We start from the raw sequence: 22,906 nt of genomic DNA, 5'->3' as shown, positions 1-22,906 counted from the left end.
TTGAATGCTTTCATTCATGCTGTACACCTCCCTGGGGTGGAAAACACTTTGGCTGAAGCTTTGTCTTGCTTTTAGTGGGACAGGTTCCGAGAGTTGGCACCGGAAAGGGAGCAAAGCGGGGTTCCCTGTCCGACTGGCTATGAAGCATTGCTTTGGAGTTGCAGCGTGGTGCATTCAACGCTCAGTGAGTATGGCTACTTGGTCTGCCTATTCTAAGGTATGGTGGGAATGGTTAGCAATTTTGCATATGATGGGGGTTCATCCTGAGGGTCGGGAGGTTAAATATGCAGTCCTCTGTTTCCTTACTCTGAGCCTGGAGCGAGGGGTCTCTGTATCTGCTCTTGATCATAAGTTGACAGGCTTGGCCTTCTTTTTTAAGCTGCAAGGTTGCAGGAACTACACAAAGGTATTTTGGGTTAAGCGGACTGTCAAGGGGTACAGGAAAGCCCACAGGCGCAGGGATGGTCATCGCCCGGTTTCTTTTTCCATGTTGCTTGACCTTTTTTTCACTTAAGTTCCCTGTGTACTTCAGATTACAAGAGTTTCTTTATTTTGGGCAGCATTTGCACTTGCCTTCTTTGGGGCATTGCGGGTGAGTGAGTTGGTTAGCCCTTCCAAGCGGGCTCAAGAGGGTCTGTTGGTGCAAGAGGTGTCTTGTTAGCGGGATTCGGTTAGCTTATGGATACGGCGGTCTAAAACGGACCAGAACGGCAAAGGCATGCGAATTGTTGTGTTTCGCATCCGGATTTGCTCATTTGTCCGCAGTAGAGTTTTTCCTTTCAGTACGTCCACCTTGGGGGGTTCTTTCCTTGTGCACTTAGATGGTTCCACCTTATCTCGTTTTCAGTTCATTTTAGTATTCATGAAGTGTCTAACGGCTGCTGGGTATGACCCTCAGTGCTATGCCTTCCACTCCTTTCGCATCAGAGCGGCCACAGAGGCTGATCGGGCGGGTTTGGATGAAGAGGCTGTCAAGAGCATCGGTCTGTGGGATTCCGACAGGTTTAAGCTCTACATTTGCCCGCAATTTTTGCTGGATTAGGGCTTAGTCAAGGGTTTATGTTCGTCTGTGTGGACGAGGACCAGGGGGATTATGCTGTTACGTGTTTTATTTGTTTCCTATTTTACAGATGGTAAGGTTGGCCTAGTTTGGATTCTGGGTCATTCCTACGTGTTTTGGGGGCCAGACAAGCTGATGTCTGGCCTAGTGGTAGACAGCTGGGCATTCCCAGGCAGAAGGCTCAGGTTCGTTGGATCAGGGTGCCTGGGATGCTGTGGAGCAGGGTGGTGCCAAAGGTGTATTGCTTTTCTCACCTGGATAGATCCCCTGACATTTTGGTGCTACACGTGGGTAGGAATGATCTGGGGGCAAGGTCCATGCATGAGCATATACGCAATGTAAAATTTGATTTCTTGTGTTTACACACGGCATTTCCTGGGATGGTGATAGTGTGGTCAGATATGGTGGGCAGGAGGTCTTGGTGTTTGGCCTGGTCGGTTAAAAAGGTTAACAAGGCCCGCGTAAAAGTCAATAAAGAGGTGGGTAGGTTTGTAAATTGCAATGGGGGCTTGGCTTTCCGGCATCGGGAGCTAAAAGTAGATACCTGGCGGCACTTGGGGAGTGACTGGATGCACCTCAATGCGGAGGGTATTGATCTGTGGTCCCTGGGGTTGCAAGAGGGAATTCAGTGAGCGTTAAGGGTGTGGAGGGGCACGCAAGGGTAAGGCTTTACCTCTTACGTGCTGTGGCAGTGGTGGGTCTTTGGAGGAGGAGAAAAATTCTGGATTATAGAATGGTTGGGACCCATCTGTGGTATGGGGTTCTCGGGTACATTCTGGTTAATTAAAGGTTTAAATCGAAATAAGTGAATGGAGGTCACTGCAGATGATGAGGATTGTTTCCGAGCCGGTGTGTTGCGGCTGTTGTTGCCCTCAAAGCCCACCAAACTTTATTTTCTCACTTTTTGTCTGATTGTTATGTTAAGTATATTATTTATGGAAGTTATGTATTTTGTTAAATAAAAGGCTGCGGTGGCCATTTTACTCCAAAACCTTGTCACGTCTTTTATAGTAGTATAAGTTGGGGGGTTGGAGGGGATGGTCTATCTAGCAGGTCTGGGCAATGCTGGAGGTTATCTATCCTACACATGTCATGCAGTCTGATCTATGGGGAGAGAAGTTTGAGCTATTGCTTCCTCCTGCATGCAGCAGACTGATGACATAATTTGAGCCTAGGCAAAGACACTAACCAGATCTCAAGGATGGATTTTTGATGATAAGAGGCTGAGCTTTTCTGCAAAATGATACTGTTGCTGTATTGTGACATGTCAGAAGTTTATTCATGCAGACTTGTAAAGTTACTGACATGTCCACTTAAAATATATAGATGTCTTTCTGTTTCTAGCAGAAACATCAGGCCCCATTTCCCTCTCAGAGCCTTTTGTGTCAAATAAGTCAGCTCACAACAAGATTCGCAGCAGTCGCTAGCAGTATGGCTCGGGGCCAGGAACTTGCGGTTAGATTCTTCAGGGATGAAGGCCAATCTGAACTATACGTAGTGTAGAGGATGTTCTATTTCTCCTGATAGAAGTTCCCACGACCTTCTGAGTTTGCAGCTAAACCACCAGCTGGATCCTATTAGCACTATTTGTGAAGGTCACTGAGCCTTATCGATGGGGTAAATAAGATGCTGAGGACGCAGCGTCTATTTTTATTTCATGTTCAGAACTTTTGAAAGGAGCAAAGATTCAGCCAAAATTCCTGACCTGAGCCCAGAATTTCTCTTCTACAAACTGCCCCAATATATCGCAGAAACTGAATCTCTTGTAAATTTACAAAGCTCACATTGGCTAAGTTTCTATATTTTTTCTGAGAAATATGAATTCTGACAGATTGGTCCGTTTATAAAGGGTAATTCTCCGCTCATTGGAGCCATATAAATGCAAAAGTGAAAATAATGTGCAAACATCCCTAGAGATAGATTTTAGGTTTGTGAAGGGGTTGTTAAAGATAAAGATCTCTCTATTGCACACCAGACCAGTATATACCCAAGTGCAGAGTGCTGGAGCAGCTGGTGAATGGTGCCACAGAAGCCAGATGCAAAATTCGTTTCCAGCACACCCTAATCTTCTGCAATAAAAACTGCCTTTGCTGGCACCCGTTCAGCATATGATACAGCAAAGTGCAATGAAATGGGGCTGAAGCATCTAGTGAAGTCCCATCATGAGTTTGATCGCAAGACTTGATGCTACTAAACTTTTAAGCTGACCATAGATGAATCAAAATTTGACAGGTTCAGCAGAGACTGGCCAAATTTTGATCCATCTTTGACCGTTTCTACTTGATATCAATCTATTGATTGATATCTTTCAAATAAGGGCTCTTTCACATGGGGCGGATCAGTGATGATCCGCCCCGTGAACATCCGCTTGCTCAGCGGGGATCGGCTCCGCCGATCCCCGCTGAGCAGGAATATGACAGGTCCGTCACTGCACACTGTGCAACGACGGACCTGTCAGAGCGCCGCTCTCCCCTATGGGGGATCGGGTGATGACAGACCGTAGAGTCCGTCGTCACCCGATCTGATCCGAAAACGGATGGAAAATGGTTTTTCCTCCGTTACACTTTTTCGGATCGGAGCGGGTCGGATGTCAGCGGACATGTCACCGCTGACATCCGACGCTCCATAGAGGTTCATGGAGCGTCCGTTCAGGTCCGACTAAAAAACTGACAGGCGGACCTGAACGGACAGTCCGTGTGAAAGAAGCCTAAGACTGTTGGAAAACTTTACTTTGGTAAGCACCTTCAGCCAATCAGCTGCAGTGCTAATTGGTTTATTCTAACACCAGAGGAGTCCCCGCTGTCAGAAAACAATAGCACAGTAGGGAGGCAGATTGAAAAAAACAATCATTAGTCATTGCAAGCATGTTCGTACTTGACTATTGGAGACATCGCCTAATTAGTCTTGTGGCAGGCGGTGACATCCAAGCGGCTAGCTCAATCTGTATATACATTGCTGATGATGACCATTAGCAGTAGTTGATCACTTTTATTATTTATTATTATTATTATTATTATTATTATACAGGATTTATATAGCGCCAACAGTTTGTGCAGCGCTTTACAACATGAGGGCAGAATCAGAGGGCTCTGCTCATTAGAACTTACAATCTAGGAGGGAGGGTCAAGTGATAGAAAAAGGTAATAGCTGTGGGGGATGATCTGATGGAGAAAGTAAAAGTATAGTTGTTATGTGGGGGCTATATAGGCTTCTCTGAAGATGAGGGTTTTCAGGGATTGTCTAACAGCAAGCAGAATAGGAGATAGTCAGACAGATTGGGGTAGGGAGTTCCAGAGGATGGGAAAGGCTCGGAAAAAGTCCTGGAGGTGAGCATGTAAAGTGGTGATGAGGGAACTAGAGAGCAGGAAGTCTTGGCAGGAACAAAGGGAACGGGTAGGTTGGTGTTTTGAGACTAGGTTAGTGATGTAGCTGGGGGCCGAGTTGTGGATAGCTTTGTAAGTTGTTATTAGAATTTTGAATTTAATTCGTTGAGTGAGTGGAAGCCTGTGGAGGGATTGACAGAGAGGGGTAGCAGACACTGAGCGGCTGGTAAGGTGGATGAGCCTGGCAGCAGAATTCATGATGGACTGAAGTGGGATAGCCTGTGTAAAGGTAATCCCGTGAGGAGGGAGTTGCAGTAGTCGAGGCGGGAGATGACCAGGGAGTGAACTAGGAGTTTTGTGGTGTCATTAGTTAGGAAGGGGCGTATTTTGGAGATGTTGCGGAGGTTGAGACGGCAAGATTTGGAAAGTGTTTGAATATGGGGCCGAAAGGATAGTTCAGAGTCCAGGGTTACACCTAGAACCTTGGCATGCGGGGACGGGCTGATAGTAGTGCCATTGATTTTGGCAGAGAGATCAGGGGCAGAGGCACGTGGGGAGGAAAAATCATGAGTTCGGTTTTGGATAGATTGAGTTTGAGGAAGTGGTGTGACATCCAGGCTGATATGTCTGTTAGTAAGTTATACATGATACGTGAGGAGACTGAAGGAGTGAGCTGAGGGGTAGAGAGATAGATTTGGGTGTCGTCAGCATAGAGATGGTATTGGAAGCCATGGGAGGCTATTACCTGACCCAGGGAGGAAGTGTAGATGGAGAATAGGAGAGGTCCAAGAACAGAACCTTGGGGGACCCTGATAGAGAAAGGGAGAGGAGGCAGAGTTCTAAGTGATACTAAAGGTGCGGTTGGATAAGTAGAATGAGAACCAGCGAAGAGTACAGTCATGGAGACCAAAGGCATTGAGTTTAGAGGAGGGGGTGGTCCGCTGTGTCAAAAGCAGCAGAGAGTTCTAGGAGTAGGAGTACAGAATAGAGTCCTAAGGATTTATCTGTTAGCAGATCGTTTGCTTCAAATTAGGAAAGTGACAGAGATGGAGGCGGGTGAAGTACCTGAAAGGTGATATGTGGGGCTAGAAGATTCCCACTCCCCTCCATTTGCACGGGTTCTCGCATTGCAGCAGTGTGAACCGAACCTGAGATGTTTCTACAACTTAATTGGAGTCCACCTGTGGTAAATTCAGTTGATTAGACATGGTTTGGAAAGGCACAAATCAGGTCCTATATAAGGTCCCACAGTTAACAATGCATGTCAGAGCACAAACCAAGCCATGAAGTCCAAGGAATTGTCTGTAGACCTCAGAGACAGGATTGTATCAAGGCACAGATCTGAGGAAGGGTACAGAAAAAATTCTGCAGCATTGAAGGTTCTAATGAGCACAGTGGCCTTCATCAACCATAAAAGGAAGACGTTTAGAACAAACAGGACTCTTCCTAGAGTGGGACGCCCGGCAAAACTGAGCGATCGGGGGAGAAGGGGCTTAGTCAGAGAGGTGACCAAGAACCTGATGGTCCCTCTGACAGAGCTCCAGTGTTTCTCTGAGGAGAGAGGAGAACCTTCCAGAAAAGCAACCACCTCTTCAGCACTCCACCAATCAGTCCTGCATGGTGGAGTGGCCAGACGAAAGCCATTCCTTAGTAAAAGGCACATGACAGCTGGTCTGGATTTGGCAAAAGGCACCTGAAGGACTCTCAGACCATAAGAAACAAAATTCTCTGGTCTGGTGAAACAAAGATTGAACTCTTTGGAATGAATGTCAGACGTCATGTCTGGAGGAAACCAGGTACCGCTCATCACCTGGCCAATACCATCCCTACAGTGAAGCATGGTGGTGGCAGCATCATGCTGTGAGGATGTTTTTCAGCAGCAGGAACTGGGAGACTAGTCAGAATTGAGGGAAAGATGAATGCAGCAATGTACAGAAGGGTACCTGATGACGCAATCTACATTTGCGAAATGCGTAGAGGCTGCTGGGAGATTTTGACATCACTTCCCTGTCTAGTGAGAGTGAGGCTTGGAACACACACGGCGTTATAGTGAGGCTTGGAACATAGGAGATACACAGGGAAACGCACATACCAGCTTTCCGGACCCCGCATACACGGCTGGAATAGCTTGGTGCCGGCTTATGGGCACAGAAATATGTGAGTGCAATAGTCTTTTTATACCTTTTAATAAATAACTTTAGACATACTACACCATGATGGTTATTTATTTTCCATGAGAACTGGTAGTCTGACGAGTAGGGATGAGCTTCGTGTTCGAGTCGAACCCATGTTCGACTCGAACATCGGCTGTTCGATCGTTCGTCGAATTGCGAACGATATGGGCCGCTCGCGCCAAATTCGTGTGGCGCGTCACGGCCCATAATTCACTGCGGCATCGCAGTGCATTGCTGGCTGATGATTGGCCAAGCATGCACTATGACCCACATGCTTGGCCAATCACAGCGCCGCCTGAACAGAGAGCCATAATTGGACAAAGCCAAGGAGGCTTTGGCCAATTATGGCTCAGGGGATTTAGTACACGCCCCACACTATATAAGGCCACCTGCACGGCGGCCCTGTGTAGTGTGTGTTCCGGCATTCATTGAGAGAGAGAGAGAGACAGACAGTGACATTTGATTTGAGTTAGATAGATTAGGCAAAACAGTCAGTCAGTTAGCTGCACTTACAGTGTATTGTGTATATATATGCATCCCAGGTGTTGCATATATATATATACACCGTATTCAGTTTAGCTAGATCCGTTCTTGTTATCTTCCTACTGACAGGCAGGCTTGTCTTGTTACAGTATTTACAGCTACCTGAAGAAAATTACTGGTGTCCTTTGATCCTATTAGTACCACAGTCAGGCAGCTAGACTATTTACAGTTAGTGCAGTGCGTCCTGCTCACAGTGTTCAGCTAAACCTACAAGTTAGTGTGGTGCGTCCACCTCACAGTGTTCAGCTAGATCCGTTCCTGTTATCTTCTTACTGACAGGCAGGCTTGTCTTGTTACAGTATATACAGCTACCTGAAGAAAATTACTGGTGTTCTTTTGATCCTATTAGTACCACAGTCAGGCAGCTAGACTATTTACAGTTAGTGCAGTGCGTCCTGCTCACAGTGTTCAGCTAAACCTACAAGTTAGTGGGGTGCGTCCTGCTCACAGTGTTCAGCTAAACCTACAAGTTAGTGTGGTGCGTCCATCTCAGTGTTCAGCTAAACCTACAAGTTAGTGCAGTGCGTCCTGCTCACAGTGTTCAGCTAGATCCGTTCCTGTTATCTTCCTACTGACAGGCAGGCTTGTCTTGTTACAGTATATACAGCTACCTGAAGAAAATTACTGGTGTTCTTTTGATCCTATTAGTACCACAGTCAGGCAGCTAGACTATTTACAGTTAGTGCAGTCCGTCCTGCTCACAGTGTTCAGCTAAACCTGCAAAAGTTAGTGGGGTGCGTCCTGCTCAGTGTTCAGCTAAACCTACAAGTTAGTGCAGTGCGTCCTGCTCACAGTGTTCAGCTAGATCCGTTCCTGTTATCTTCTTACTGACAGGCAGGCTTGTCTTGTTACAGTATATACAGCTACCTGAAGAAAATTACTGGTGTTCTTTTGATCCTATTAGTACCACAGTCAGGCAGCTAGACTATTTACAGTTAGTGCAGTGCGTCCTGCTCACAGTGTTTAGCTAAACCTACAAGTTAGTGGGGTGCGTCCTGCTCACAGTGTTCAGCTAAACCTACAAGTTAGTGTGGTGCGTCCACCTCACAGTGTTCAGCTAAACCTACAAGTTAGTGCAGTGCGTCCTGCTCACAGTGTTCAGCTAGATCCGTTCCTGTTATCTTCTTACTGACAGGCATGCTTGTCTTGTTACAGTATATACAGCTACCTGAAGAAAATTAATGGTGTTCTTTTGATCCTATTAGTACCACAGTCAGGCAGCTAGACTATTTACAGTTAGTGCAGTGCGTCCTGCTCACAGTGTTCAGCTAAACCTACAAGTTAGTGTGGTGCGTCCACCTCACAGTGTTCAGCTAGATCCGTTCCTGTTATCTTCTTACTGACAGGCAGGCTTGTCTTGTTACAGTATATACAGCTACCTGAAGAAAATTACTGGTGTTCTTTTGATCCTATTAGTACCACAGTCAGGCAGCTAGACTATTTACAGTTAGTGCAGTGCGTCCTGCTCACAGTGTTCAGCTAAACCTACAAGTTAGTGGGGTGCGTCCTGCTCACAGTGTTCAGCTAAACCTACAAGTTAGTGTGGTGCGTCCATCTCACAGTGTTCAGCTAAACCTACAAGTTAGTGCAGTGCGTCCTGCTCACAGTGTTCAGCTAGATCCGTTCCTGTTATCTTCCTACTGACAGGCAGGCTTGTCTTGTTACAGTATATACAGCTACCTGAAGAAAATTACTGGTGTTCTTTTGATCCTATTAGTACCACAGTCAGGCAGCTAGACTATTTACAGTTAGTGCAGTCCGTCCTGCTCACAGTGTTCAGCTAAACCTACAAAAGTTAGTGGGGTGCGTCCTGCTCAGTGTTCAGCTAAACCTACAAGTTAGTGCAGTGCGTCCTGCTCACAGTGTTCAGCTAGATCCGTTCCTGTTATCTTCTTACTGACAGGCAGGCTTGTCTTGTTACAGTATATACAGCTACCTGAAGAAAATTACTGGTGTTCTTTTGATCCTATTAGTACCACAGTCAGGCAGCTAGACTATTTACAGTTAGTGCAGTGCGTCCTGCTCACAGTGTTTAGCTAAACCTACAAGTTAGTGGGGTGCGTCCTGCTCACAGTGTTCAGCTAAACCTACAAGTTAGTGTGGTGCGTCCACCTCACAGTGTTCAGCTAAACCTACAAGTTAGTGCAGTGCGTCCTGCTCACAGTGTTCAGCTAGATCCGTTCCTGTTATCTTCTTACTGACAGGCATGCTTGTCTTGTTACAGTATATACAGCTAACTGAAGAAAATTAATGGTGTTCTTTTGATCCTATTAGTACCACAGTCAGGCAGCTAGACTATTTACAGTTAGTGCAGTGCGTCCTGCTCACAGTGTTCAGCTAAACCTACAAGTTAGTGGGGTGCGTCCTGCTCACAGTGTTCAGCTAAACCTACAAGTTAGTGGGGTGCGTCCTGCTCACAGTGTTCAGCTAAACCTACAAGTTAGTGGGGTGTGTCCTGCTCACAGTGTTCAGCTAAACCTACAAGTTAGTGTGGTGCGTCCACCTCACAGTGTTCAGCTAAACCTACAAGCTAGTGTGGTGCGTCCACCTCACAGTGTTCAGCTAAACCTACAAGTTAGTGGGGTGCGTCCTGCTCACAGTGTTCAGCTAAACCTACAAGTTAGTGGGGTGCGTCCACCTCACAGTGTTCAGCTAAAGCTACCTGTAGAAGGTTGGTGGTGTTCTCATACTACAGGAAGGCAGTTGATTTTGCTAGCTGCAGTATCAGTACATATATATATATATATATATATATATATATATATACATATCCCACCTTAGTGCAGCTACAGGCCATTAGTATGTCTGGAAGGCCAAGAAGGAGAGGCAGACAGTCACAAGCCAATAAGAGAGGGCAAGCAGGCTCTGTGTCTAGTGCTGGTCATGGAGACGGTGCATCCTCATCAGCATGTGGCCGTGGGACACGCTTGGGCTTTTTTTTCGGCAGCTGGCCGTGTTGAGCCACAACATGCGGAAGACTTGGTCGAGTGGATGACCAAGCCGTCCTCATCCTCCTCATCCTCTCTCACCCATGCCCAGGGTACTTTGTCTGGCAAAGCAGCGGCCTCTTCCCTCGGCTCAATGTCATCAGTGACTCCTTCCCTAGCCCCACCATGTCCTCCTGAGGAGTCCCTCGAACTGTTTGACCACAGTGTTGGGCACATGCTCCAGGAGGATGCCCAGCGTTTGGAAGGCTCTGATGATGATACTGAGCTCGATGAAGGCAGTAACATGAGCGCAGACAGAGGGGGTGCCCAAGAAGGACAGCAATCTGGCAGTCATGCTCCCCCTGCTGCAGCATACTGCCAGGTTTGCTCCAGTGATGAGGAGGGAGGGGATGATGAGGTCACTGACTCAACGTGGGTGCCTGATAGGAGAGAGGAGGAGGAGGAGGAGGGGGCGGCACATCACCAACGAGGCAGGATGCCCTCCAGGGGCCAGCCTAAGGGCAGCACATTGACTGCATCACACCCCAAAGCTGCACATGTGCAGGGCGCTGCAGTCTCTGCGCGTTATTCAAAAAGTTCTTTGGTGTGGGCCTTTTTTGAGACGAGTGCATCAGATCGCACCGCTGCTATTTGCAACATATGTCTCAAGCGTATCTCGCGTGGCCAAAACATCTCCCGCTTGGGTACCACATGCTTGACCAGACATATGTTGACCTGCCATGCAGTTCGTTGGCAAGCGTATCTAAAAGACCCACACCAAAGAACAAAGAGGACCTCTCCTTGCTCCTCATCAGCTGAGATCTCCAACCCCACTATACCTTCAGTCCTCTCTGAGACCTGCACTGAGAGGAATGAAGGTGTAGAATTAGGTGTGTTACAGCCAAGTACTTGTGGGCAATCTGCTTTTGGTACACCGAAGTCAGATTGTACCAGGCAAATTTCCCTGCCCCAGCTGCTGCACCGCCGAAAGAAGTTTGCTCCCAGCCATTCACATGCGCAGCGGTTGAATGCTAGCTTGGCAAAATTGCTAGCACTTCAACTGCTGCCTTTTCAGTTGATAGACTCTGCCCCCTTCCGTGAGTTTGTGGAATGTGCGGTTCCTCAGTGTACCTAAACGCCACTTTTTCTCACGGAAGGCGATTCCGGCTCTCTACCGGCATGTGGAAGGCAATGTCCATGCCTCGCTGGACAGGGCGGTCAGCGGTAAGGTGCATATTACCGCTGACTCATGGTCCAGCAGGCATGGACAGGGATGTTACTTAAGTTTCACGGCGCATTGGGTGACTCTGCTGGCAGCTGGGAAGGATGCAGGACAAGGTGCAGTAGTGTTGGAGGTTGGTCCGCCACCACGCCTCCAAAATGCTAATGATTGTGACACACCTCTCTCCTCCACCCCCTCCTCTTCTTCTTCCTCCATGGCCTCTTCCTGTGCTTTGTCCTCGGAACCAGCGGTGCTCCGTAGCCATTCAAGGGGCTACGCAAGTACGCAGGCCAAAAGATGCCATGTGGTGCTTGAGCTGGTGTGCTTGGGGGGACAGGAGCCACACTGGGGCAGAGGTTCTGTCAGCTCTGCAGGGGCAGGTTCAGAGGTGGTTGACGCCACGCCAACTTAAGGCAGGAATGGTGGTTTGCGACAATGGCACCAACCTCCTCTCTGCCCTCCGACAGGGACAAATGACCCATGTGCCCTGTTTGGCTCACGTCCTTAACTTGGTGGTGCAGCGGTTCTTGGGCAGGTACCCGGGCTTACAGGATGTCCTGAGGCAGGCCAGGAAAGTCTGTGTGCATTTCCGCCGGTCATATAATGCCAGTGCTCGGCTGACGGACCTCCAAAAGGAGTTTAACCTGCCCAAAAACCGCCTAATCTGTGACATGCCCACCAGGTGGAACTCAACGTTGGCCATGCTGCAGCGGCTGCACACACAGCAGAGGGCCATCAATGAGTACCTGTGCGACTATGGCACCAGGACAGGGACAGGGTTTTTTCCCCATGCCAGTGGGCCATGATCAGGGATGCATGCACTGTCCTGTCACCATTTGAGGAGGCCACGAGGATGGTGAGCAGTGACAGTGCATGCATCAGTGACACTGTCCCCCTTGTCCACCTGTTGGAGCACACGCTGTGTGGAATAATGGACAGGGCACTTGAGGCAGAACAGAGGCAGGAAGAGGAGGACTTCCTTAGCTCTCAAGGCCCCCTTTATCCAGACAGTGTTTCTGCATGCCCGCCAATCACACAGGAAGAGGAGGAGGAGGAGGAGGAGGAAGATTGTGTCAGTATGGAGGTGGAGCCTGGCACTCAGCATCAGCAGCAGTCTTTAAGGGATCAGTCCCAAGAAACACATGGACTTGTACGTGGCTGGGAGGAGGTGGCTGCGGACCATGTTGTCCTTAGTGACCCAGAGGACTCCGGACCGAATGCCTCAGCAAACCTACGCTGCATGGCCTCCCTGATCCTGCAAAGCCTGCGTAAGGATCCTCGTATTCGTGGTATCAAGGAGAAGGACCAATACTGGCTGGCAACCCTCCTTGATCCACATTACAAGGGTAAGGTTGCGGACCTTATCTTGCCATCGCAGAGGGAGCAGAGGATGAAACATCTTCGGGAGGCCTTGCAGAAAGGTCTGTGCAACGCGTTCCCAGAGACTAGGAGGTTACAAACTCCTGTTTCTGGACAACGTGTTGCTGAGGCTTCGGTCAGTCACAGAAGGAGCGGTGGAGAAGGTGGCCGTCTGACCGATGCGTTCAGACAATTTTTTGGTCCGCAGCCCCAAGGTATGATCGGTTCCAGCAACCATCGCCAGCGTCTGTTTTACATGGTGCAGGAATACCTAGGGGCAAGATCAGACTTGGACACCTTTCCCACCGAAAATCCTCTGGGTTACTGGGTCTTGAGGATGGATCACTGGCCAGAGCTTGCAGAGTATGCAATTGAGCTACTGGCCTGTCCTGCATCCAGCGTTCTTTCGGAACGCACATTCAGTGCTGCTGGAGGCTTTGTAACAGATCACAGGGTGCGTCTGTCCACCGACTCGGTCGATCGACTGACCTTCATAAAAATGAATCAGTCTTGGATCACCACCAGCTACCAAGCACCTGATGCTGATGTAACCGAATAATTTTTTTTTAAATCTCAGATCCCTTCAAAGACTGCCTATGCTGATGCTGAGTGACTATCCCTGAGTAATTATCCTCTTCCTCCTCAATCATCACGCTGATAGCTTGAAAGAACATTTTTGGTTCTGGGCGCCACCACCAATGCCTAAGGCACAATTTTTCAGCCCCTGTTTAACAGGGGGGTGTGATTACAATTTTTGATGCAATACTTTGCAGCAGGGCTCGTTCCTGCGTTCCAACTAGAGTGTCTGTGAGGGGTTGCAGTGTTGTAGCACCAGCACCAGTGCCTAAGGCCCAATTTTTCTGCCCCTGTTTAACAGGGGCGTGTAATTACAATTTTTGATGCAATTCTTTGCAGCAGGGCTCGTTCCTGCGCTCCAACTAGAGTGTCTGTGAGGGGTTGCAGTGTTGTAGCACCAGCACCAGTGCTTAAGGCCCAATTTTTCTGCCCCTGTTTAACAGGGGCGTGTAATTACAATTTTTGATGCAATACTTTGCAGCAGGGCTCGTTCCTGCGTTCCAACTAGAGTGTCTGTGAGGGGTTGCAGTGTTGTGGCACCACCACCACCACCACCAAAGGCCCAATGTTTCTGCCCCTGTTCAACAGGGGCATGTAATTACAATTCTTGATCTAATATTTCACAGCAGGGCCCATTTCTGCACCCACCAAGAGCGAGTGAGGACTTACAGTGTTGTGGCACCAGCACCACCACCACCAAAGGCCCAATTTTTCTGCCCCTGTTCAACAGGGGCATGTAATTACAATTCTTGATCTAATATTTCACAGCAGGGCCCTGTGAGGGCTTACGTTGTTGTGGCCACAACAACACCTAAGGGCCAAATTTATGCTGAGTATATAGGGCAGGCCCCTACTTTCAAACATCTAACTTACAAACGACTCCTACTTGCAAACGGAAGGAGACAACAGGAAGTGAGATGAAATCTACCCCTAGGAAGGGAAATTCTCTCCTGTAAGAGTTAATATGGGAAAAACATTTCTCCTTTCCACTGATGCTTTCCAATCCTTGTTCCACAAAAAAACCCAAATTTTCAAAAAACATTTGTCATTGGGACAAAAAGTGAGGTGAAATCTTCTAAAGAGGAGGAAAGACAGCAAAACAAATGTCACAGGGGTGATAACCCTTCCCTATGTTTTCCAAAAAGCTTAAAAAAGATTTTTTGGCTGGAGCTAAACACGTTAAAAATGTACCCGTTCAAAATGACAAACAGATTCTACTTAACAACAAACCTACAGTCCCTGTCTTGTTTGCACCGCCTGTATACTGCTGTTCAGAGTATATAGAGCCTTGTGGCCCCACAGCTTTCCTTATTTTAATTTGGGTGCGGGGTTCCCCTTAATATCCATACAAGACCCAAAGGGCCTGGTAATGGACTGGGGGGTACCCATGCCGTTTGTCTCACTGATTTTCATCCATATTGCCAGGACCCGACATTACATTAAACCCGCAAGCAGTTTTAAATGAGATTTTTTCCTTTAAAAATGACATTTGGTGCAGGGACTGTTCTAAACACAGGAAACACGCGCCATTTTACAGGCATACGATAGACACCCCCCAGGTACGATATTTAAAGGAATATTTCACTTTTCTTTTTTACTTTAACCATCATTAAAATCACTGCTCCTGAAAAAATTGCCTTTTTAAAAGTTTTTTTTGCATTGATACATGTCCCCTGGGGTAGGACCCGGGTCCCCAAATCCTTTTTAGGACAATACCATGCAAATTAGCCTTTAAAATGAGCACTTTTGATTTCGAACGTTCGAGTCCCATAGACGTCAATGGGGTTCTAACGTTCGTGCGAATTTTCGGTCCGTTCGCAGGTTCAGGTGCGAACCAAACCGGGGGGTGTTCGGCTCATCCCTACTGACGAGGGTGCAGATTGATCCATTGTGTGGAGTGGTTATCCAACTAATGAACCAAAGGCGTACATTTACCTATATCTGGTGAGTGGCCAATCTATAAGTGGTGGTGGAATCACAGAAGGGTGATACTTAGTTGCACAAATAAGAGATGAATCCATAGGAACTGGCTTATAAGTCACTGAGGCGACTTATCTGGGACTTGTCAGCCACTTGGAATCACTCACAGCACTGAGTGTATTGAACTTTTTATTAAGAAATTATATATTGAATGGTTATTTATGTCACAACAGTTATTTATATATATATTTATTTATTTTTGTGTTTTTTTACACATGTTCACTTTGATATTGTATGCAGGTCTGAACCTTACGGTTTAGAACACTCATTTTTCATATGTTTTATTTGGGCACATGAGCGTCTTTTGATGGGCACAATCCATAATGTCTGACATAGAAATATAGTTATTCACATAGCGCACTGTTAGGACAATTTAATTTATATAAAGTCTATGGTAACTAATACATAGTGGTGGTACACAAATTTATTTAAACTAGTTGGCGCAGTCCATAAACACGTCTTTTTCTTAATGTACAGAGACAGCTTTATTGAAAACCTGCTCCAGAGCGCTCTGGACCTCAGACTGGGGCGAAGGTTCTTCTTCCAACAGAACAACGACCCTAAGCACACAGCCAAGATAAAAAAAGGAGTGGCTACAGGACAACTCTGTGAATGTCCTTGAGTGGCCCAGCTAGAGCCCAGACTTGAACCCAATTAAACATCTCTGGAGAGATCAGAAAATGGCTGTGTACCAACACTCCCCATCCAACCTGATGGAGCTTGAGAGGTCCTGCAAAAAAGAATGGGAGAAACTGCCCAAAAATAGATGTGCCAAGCTTGTAGCATCATACTCAAAAAGACTTGAGGGTGTAATTGGTGCCAAAGGTGCTTCAACAAAGTGTTGAGCAAAGGCTGTGAATACTTATGTACATGTGATGTTTTTCATTTTTTATTTTTATTAAATTTGCAAAGATTTCAAACAGACTTCTTTCATGTTGTCATTATGGGGTATTGTTTGTAGAACTTTGAGGGAAATAATAATTGAATCAATTTTGGAATAAGGCTACTGTAACATAACAAAATGTGGAAAAGTGAAGCACCGTGAATACTTTCCGGATGCACTGTAGCTGTATGATAAGCATTGTTAAAAACAATGCTTTTCCCTGCACCGTAGTTCCCCTGTATCTACTACCCCCTGGTGGGGCAATCCCAGGGGGCAGGGGCCAAGTCCTGGTGCCAGTTGCCACAAACAGTTCCAGACTAGGATTTTAGGCCCATCTCTCCATCAAAGTTTTTGGTGACGACCAACTGGTACTTCGATTCTGTGCCCTGGTAAAGCTTGTGTCACATGCCATAGGGTATTGTAACAAATTAATGAGTAGGACAGTGACTCCTACCCTCCCTCCATATGGCTGAGGTTTCTACCAGAGACAGGGTCTGAAGGGGAGTAGGTTCTGCTGTGATGCCTCTTTAGGATAACCCATGCTTTGGGAATCCTTTGCCATGCATAAAATGTTTATTTGTAAATAAAAAATGATATACAGAGAATTTAAAAATAAAGTTTTTATAAAACATTGGTTTACATTAATGGAAAAATAGAGAATAAATTAACCAAAAAACATTAGAGTTCCCTTTAAACATGCTTACAGGCATAAGATAATCTTTTTCCATGCAGGTCAACTTAGAACAGGGTGGACACTGTCAGAGGATTAGATGGAATTGGCAGGTCTGGAATCCCTGCTGTGGCCCTTGAGATAGGACAATCATGTTCAAAAAGCAGCAAACCAATCATCATGCTTACTGGGGGGGGGTCCTCCCTGATTGAGATTCACCCTGCAATGTTCTGCTGCCCAATCCATTTCAGAAAAATAGCAACGTTTCGCCAAAAAACTCCAAATTTAATTTATATGTATTGGGGACTTCTATTCCAGATCCTTCTCTGCCACATAAAGGTAATGAGCTCCATCTGATTGTGGAACTGGGCAAATGGCTTCTCCTTGAACGTGATTTACCCTGCGTTCAACATATTTTGGAAAAATTTTACAGGAAAAAAAACTCTCTGCCTCATAAAGGCAATTGTATTTCAGGTTATAATGAGCTCCACATGACTGTGAAGCTGCGACCAGTGTTTCGCATTAACGGGCAGTGGGAGGGAGCACGGTTCTCGCTGTCACACATAAACCCACAAATGATTTTTTTGGGAAACGTTTAATGGCAGAGACTTTCCCACGCAGGCCGATACATTTTTCTCAGTATTCTTCAGAGCGGGTGGCTGTCTGTGTGGCGGCCCCTGTGCGTGTAAGATTGTAGATGTTTTTTCTCGGACGGTGCCGACAGATGTGAGGAGCTGCGCTCTTCCCACCGCAAGGCTACAAGAGGAAGTTCTCTGCATAATCCGCTGTGGGAACATTTCTATTAAATATACAAAACTACGATGCTGGGGCAGCTGGTGACTCCGCAGAGAGGTCAGAGGTCAAATCCAAAGATGCAGCTTGTCACGGATATCTGTCAGAGTGAGAGCGAGCATGGGAGCTGTGTGCTGACCCTGCAGCATGTCCCAGCAATCATACTGCTCTGAGTACATCTATCCTTTTCTATGAATCATCAGAAAAGTGTAACTGACTTCCTATCATCCTGCCCAGTGCAGCTGGCGCACCCCATTCATTAGATTGTAAGCTCCATGGGTCAGAATGCTACAGTGCTCTGTGCCCTGTTCAATCACAGAGGAGCATTTTCCTTTTAGGCTTTGTTGACATGTAGGCAGGGGCGTATCTACCACGAGGCAAACAAGGCATTTGTCTTGGGCAGCATTTTTCGGGGGGGGGGGGGGGGGGGGGCCTGCCCCCATGCAGAAGGCACACTACAAGCAGTGGCGTTGCTATAGGGGTGCAGACCACACCCAGGTGACACCCGCCAGTCAGAGAGGTAACACCAGGGGTGGCTGTGGACTGACCGTTCGGTGACAGGGGAGCAAAGCGGCGGTAGCTGCAGTCCTGAACTGTGATTGTGCCTCAGCAGCCTTGCTACACACAGCTGGTAAAAAGGAGCCAGTGGGCTGCGGGAAGGTAAGATTCTGATGTTGTTGTTTTTTTTAGGGGAGTGATGGGAGAACCTCCTGGTGTAGTATGGGGGATAGGGAAGCCCCCTCTCTCTCTCTCACCCCCCTCTCTCACCTCACCCAACTCTCCCCCCTCTCTCTCTCTCTCCCCCCACCTCTTTCCCCCCTCCCTCTCTCACCCCCTTGCTCTCACCCCCCTCTCTATCTCTCATCCCTCCTCCCTCTCAGCCCCCTCTCTCTCACCTCCTCTCTCTCTCAACCCCCCTCTCTCTCCCTTTCCCCACTCTCTCACACACCCCCTCTCTTTCTTTCCCCTCTCTCTCTCTCACCCTCTCTCTCACCCCTCTCTCTCACACACCTCTCTCTCTTACCCCTCTCTTTCTTACCCCCTCCTCTCTCTCACTACCCTCTCTCTCTCACCGCCTCTCTCTCATGCCTCCTCTGTCTCATCCCCTCTCTCTCTTACCCCTCTCTCTATCTCTCTTACCCCCTGTCACGGAACGTCCCTCACTTTGCTTGAGTGCTTCCGTCAGTATACCGCTTCCTAAGTTCTGGAACACGAGTCCAATGGATCCGGCTATAGGAACCCCCAAGAACTAGACAACACCAGTCTTGGAGTACATCAGGACTAACTCTTTATTTGAGATCTCACACAAATTTATACACCAAGATGACTCAAAGCTAACCTAATTAACATATGCTAATTTACTACAAAATTTACCCAGACCAGATGACTTAGAGACATGACCTGTAGGACAGACTTGTGGTACGAGCTTCACATAGTAGTATAAACACAATAGCAGGAGATAATTACAATTAACAATACAAACAACAATCTCCCCCCTCCTCAGCCTAGACTGTTCGTCTCCTAGCCAGTGCTGGTGGCCAATGTGATCAGCTCATTCAATTAACACACATTACCATAAACATCAACACAGGGTTAATTAGAACAAACAACAATGAGTTGAATACCCTTAGAACCTAGACTAAACTCATTTACATTAATTTCTCACAGTATGAGTCCCAACAATATGGCTCAGTCACTATTGCTACTATGGCAAATACAGGGTCCCCAGAGTCTGTGTGTTTTGGGGGGACGTGGAGCTGAATCCAAAGTAACACCAACCCCAGGGTCCCCAGGCATACAGCTCCCAGAGAGCACCATTCCCGCAAATGCCAGGGCCCATAATCTGTTGGCAAGAGGCTAGCGTTCAGTCCCCTCCAATAGCCTCTGTCTCGGGTGAGTCTGTCACATTTCTCCCCCATCAAAGGTTGACTAACAAGGTCCCAGACCTCCACCTGGTCTGGACATGCGTTAGTCAGGCAGAGTGAACTCACATAGTCTTCCCGCATGATCTCCATTCTTGGCTGCAAGGAATAGTTGACCTCAGTAGGTGTGGGGCAGAGGTCATTTACTCTCTGTCTGGCTGCCAGGGCTTCAGTTGGATTGTTTTTAACATTCCTGGGCTCGTTCTGCTGCTGGGCAGAGTGGCCGATCACCCCTGCTTCTTGAAGCTGTAGAGAGACACTAGGTGCTAGGCAGAGGCCAGCGGTGCTCTGCCCTGTTGCCAGTGATTCAGCTGGGAGTAGCAGCTCCACTACATCAGCTTGTCGTCGGAGAGAGGGGCCAACTGCCCCGGCTCCCTGGAACTCCACAGTTGTTGCCGGTGCTGGGCAGAGGTTGGTAGCACTCTGCCCTGTTGCCAGCACTTCTGCTGGGGACTCCGCATCCTCCGCTCCGGCTAACGTTGGGGCAGGAGGCTGGCTTCCTCCACTCCCAAACTGTGTAGCTGCCATTGGAAAGGGGAGCCGGCTGCTTCCTTTTCCATTCCCTCATCTGGCTGCTGGGACGACATGTCGATGGTACTGTCTCCCAGGTGCACAGATCTTTGCTGGGGAGGAAAGTCTGCTTCCTCCACCCTGGCCAACTGTTGGGGAGGAACAACACACACCTCCTCTCCCTTCTCCCCCTGCATCTGCTGCTGGGAAGTGATTGCCACCTTCTCACCCTGAGCCTCCGAAACTGCCACAGGTGTGGGGCAGAGGTCTTGGACCCTCTGTCCGGTTGCCAGCACTTCTACTGGGGGTTTGCTAGGTGGTTCCTCCTCTACAGAACCATCTATTAAATCCCCGGTCTCTGGAATTGATGTCTGGGGATATAGGTTCACCATCTCCTGTCCATGGAAAACAGAAGATGTTATCAGTGCTGGGCAGAGGTTAGCAGAGCTCTGCCCTGTGGTCAGCACTTCAGGTTTGGGAACGGCAATCTTCAGATTTTCCACTGCAGATTCTCTGGCATGTTGCTGAATGTGTTCTAGCAGTTTACTGTATGCCCTTTCCAGATGCTGTTCCTTCCTTAGCAAATGGTCCAGATCAGGTTTGAGCTCTGAGACCCCTGCAAGACCGAGCATAGCCTCTCTATATTCTCGCAGGTCCTCAAGGTCAAGTTCCCCTTCAATCCAGGGCCTCCAAAGTCATATCCCTCCGGAGAGCATTCTGTTGTCTCCCCTAAATATCCCTCCTCTGCGTGCCATTTCAGAGCCCGATAACGATTGTCCAGCTCTATCTCCTGCTGGACCAGCCTGTCCAACTCAGTCACCCATTGCTCCTGGGGCCGCTCTCCCAGGAATGTCATCCGCAATGCTCGTTGGTCACTGGCCCGTTGCTCTTGGGTTGGAAAGCACTTGCCCTGTTTTATACCAGCGAGCTGGAGGGCTCCAATCCAGAGCTCCACCTGAATTTGCTGCCTGAGCTCCAGGTATTCATCCTCAGACACAGTCCTGGTGTATGTTGAAAGGATGATCTGCAGCAGCCCCAGGAACTCTGATGCCAGGTCCATATCTCTGCTGGGGTGACTGAAGTCTGCTATCCTGATCTTGGATCCAGGTGGAGGTTTAGATTTCCCAGACTGCAGGAAGCTTTCCCGCTGCTTGCCACCAATGTCACGGAACGTCCCTCACTTCGCTTGAGTGCTTCCGTCAGTATACCGCTTCCTAAGTTCTGGAACACGAGTCCAATGGATCTGGCTGTAGGAACCCCCAAGAACTAGACAACACCAGTCTTGGAGTACATCAGGACTAACTCTTTATTTGAGATCTCACACAAATTTATACACCAGGATGACTCAAAGCTAACCTAATTAACATGAGCTAATTTACTACAAAATTTACCCAGACCAGATGACTCAGAGACATGACCTGTAGGACAGACTTGTGGGCACCGAGCTTCACACAGTAGTATAAACACAATAGCAGGAGCTAATTACAATTAACAATACAAACAACAATCTCCCCCATCCTCAGCCTAGACTGTTCGTCTCCTAGCCAGTGCTGGTGGCTAATGTGATTAGCTCATTCAATTAACACACATTAACATAAACATCAACACAGGGTTAATTAGAACAAACAAAAATGAGTTGAATACCCTTAGAACCTAGACTAAACTCATTTACATTAAACACATTATAGCTGACATCAGACAGGTGAGTGGAGTTGATGACATTAGCATCTTCTCACAGTATGAGTCCCAACAGTATGGCTCAGTCACTATTGCTACTATGGCAAATACAGGGTCCCCAGAGTCTGTGTGTTTTGGGGGGACATGGAGCTGAATCCAAAGTAACACCAACCCTAGGGTCCCCAAGCATACAGCTCCCAGAGAGCACCATTCCCCCAAATGCCAGGGCCCATAATCTGTTGGCAAGAGGCTAGCGTTCAGTCCCCTCCAATAGCCTCTGTCTCGGGTGAGTCTGTCACACCCCCCTCCTCTCTCACTCCCCTCTCTCTCTCTCTCTCTCTCTCTCTCTCTCACCCCTTTCCCCTCTTTCTCCCCCCTTCTCTCTCACTCCCTCTCTCTCTCCCCCCTCTCTCTCATCACCTCTCTCTCACCCCCTCTCTTTCTCACCCCTCCTCTCTCTCACCCCCTCTCTCACACACCACTCTCTCTCTTACCCCCTCCTCTCTCTCTCACCCCCTCTCTCTTTCTCTCTCTTACCTCTCTCTCTTACCCCCTCCTCTTACTCTCACTCCCCCCTCTCTCTCACACCACCTCTCTCTCACCCCCTCCCTCTCTCTCTTACCTCTCTCTCTTACCTCCTCCTCTTACTCTCGCTCCCCCCTCTCTCTCACCCCTCTCTCTCTCACCCCCTCTTTTTCACCCTTTCCCCCACCTCCAAGAGGTGAAGCTCTAATAAGAAGAGGTGGAGCCTAAAGAGGAAGGTGTGGGTTTTACAGATAATGGGGTGGATCTTAAACAGGAAGGGGTAGGACAAATTTAGATGGGGTGCCCAATTTTAGTCTTGCCTAGGGCAGCACAAAACCAAAATACACCAATGCATGTAGGTGGTTTTGTAGTGGTGAAATGGTCCAGAGATTTACACAACCCTGTCATGCAACACATCCCTGTCTGACCGGGTAAGAAACCTGATTTTCCTTTGCTGCAGTTAAATAAAACTTACAGGATAGGTCCCTCTCCTTGCCTGTAATTGGATGGTGAAATGAGAAGCAGCAGACTGATGAGTTCATCTCTCTGTCACTCTGTTCTCTACTCCTATTATCAACTTTTTCCCTTCACTACCCCCAATCTGAGCTCTGCTGTACAGGGTCTTCAAAAGGGTGATACCAGGTAAAATTCAAGCACTGACACTGCTTTTAGAAAAAATATATTTAATGATATCTTACTGGCAGGGTCATCGAAAAAATTGAACTGATTCCCCTCTTCACAAAACCAAGGTGGAATCCTCTCC

The sequence above is a fragment of the Aquarana catesbeiana genome, linkage group LG03 (assembly GCF_042186555.1).
Source record: "Aquarana catesbeiana isolate 2022-GZ linkage group LG03, ASM4218655v1, whole genome shotgun sequence".
In the NCBI taxonomy this organism is placed as follows: Eukaryota; Metazoa; Chordata; class Amphibia; order Anura; family Ranidae; genus Aquarana; species Aquarana catesbeiana.
The sequence above is the reverse complement of the archived record's forward strand: the minus strand, read 5'-3'. Positions refer to the sequence as shown.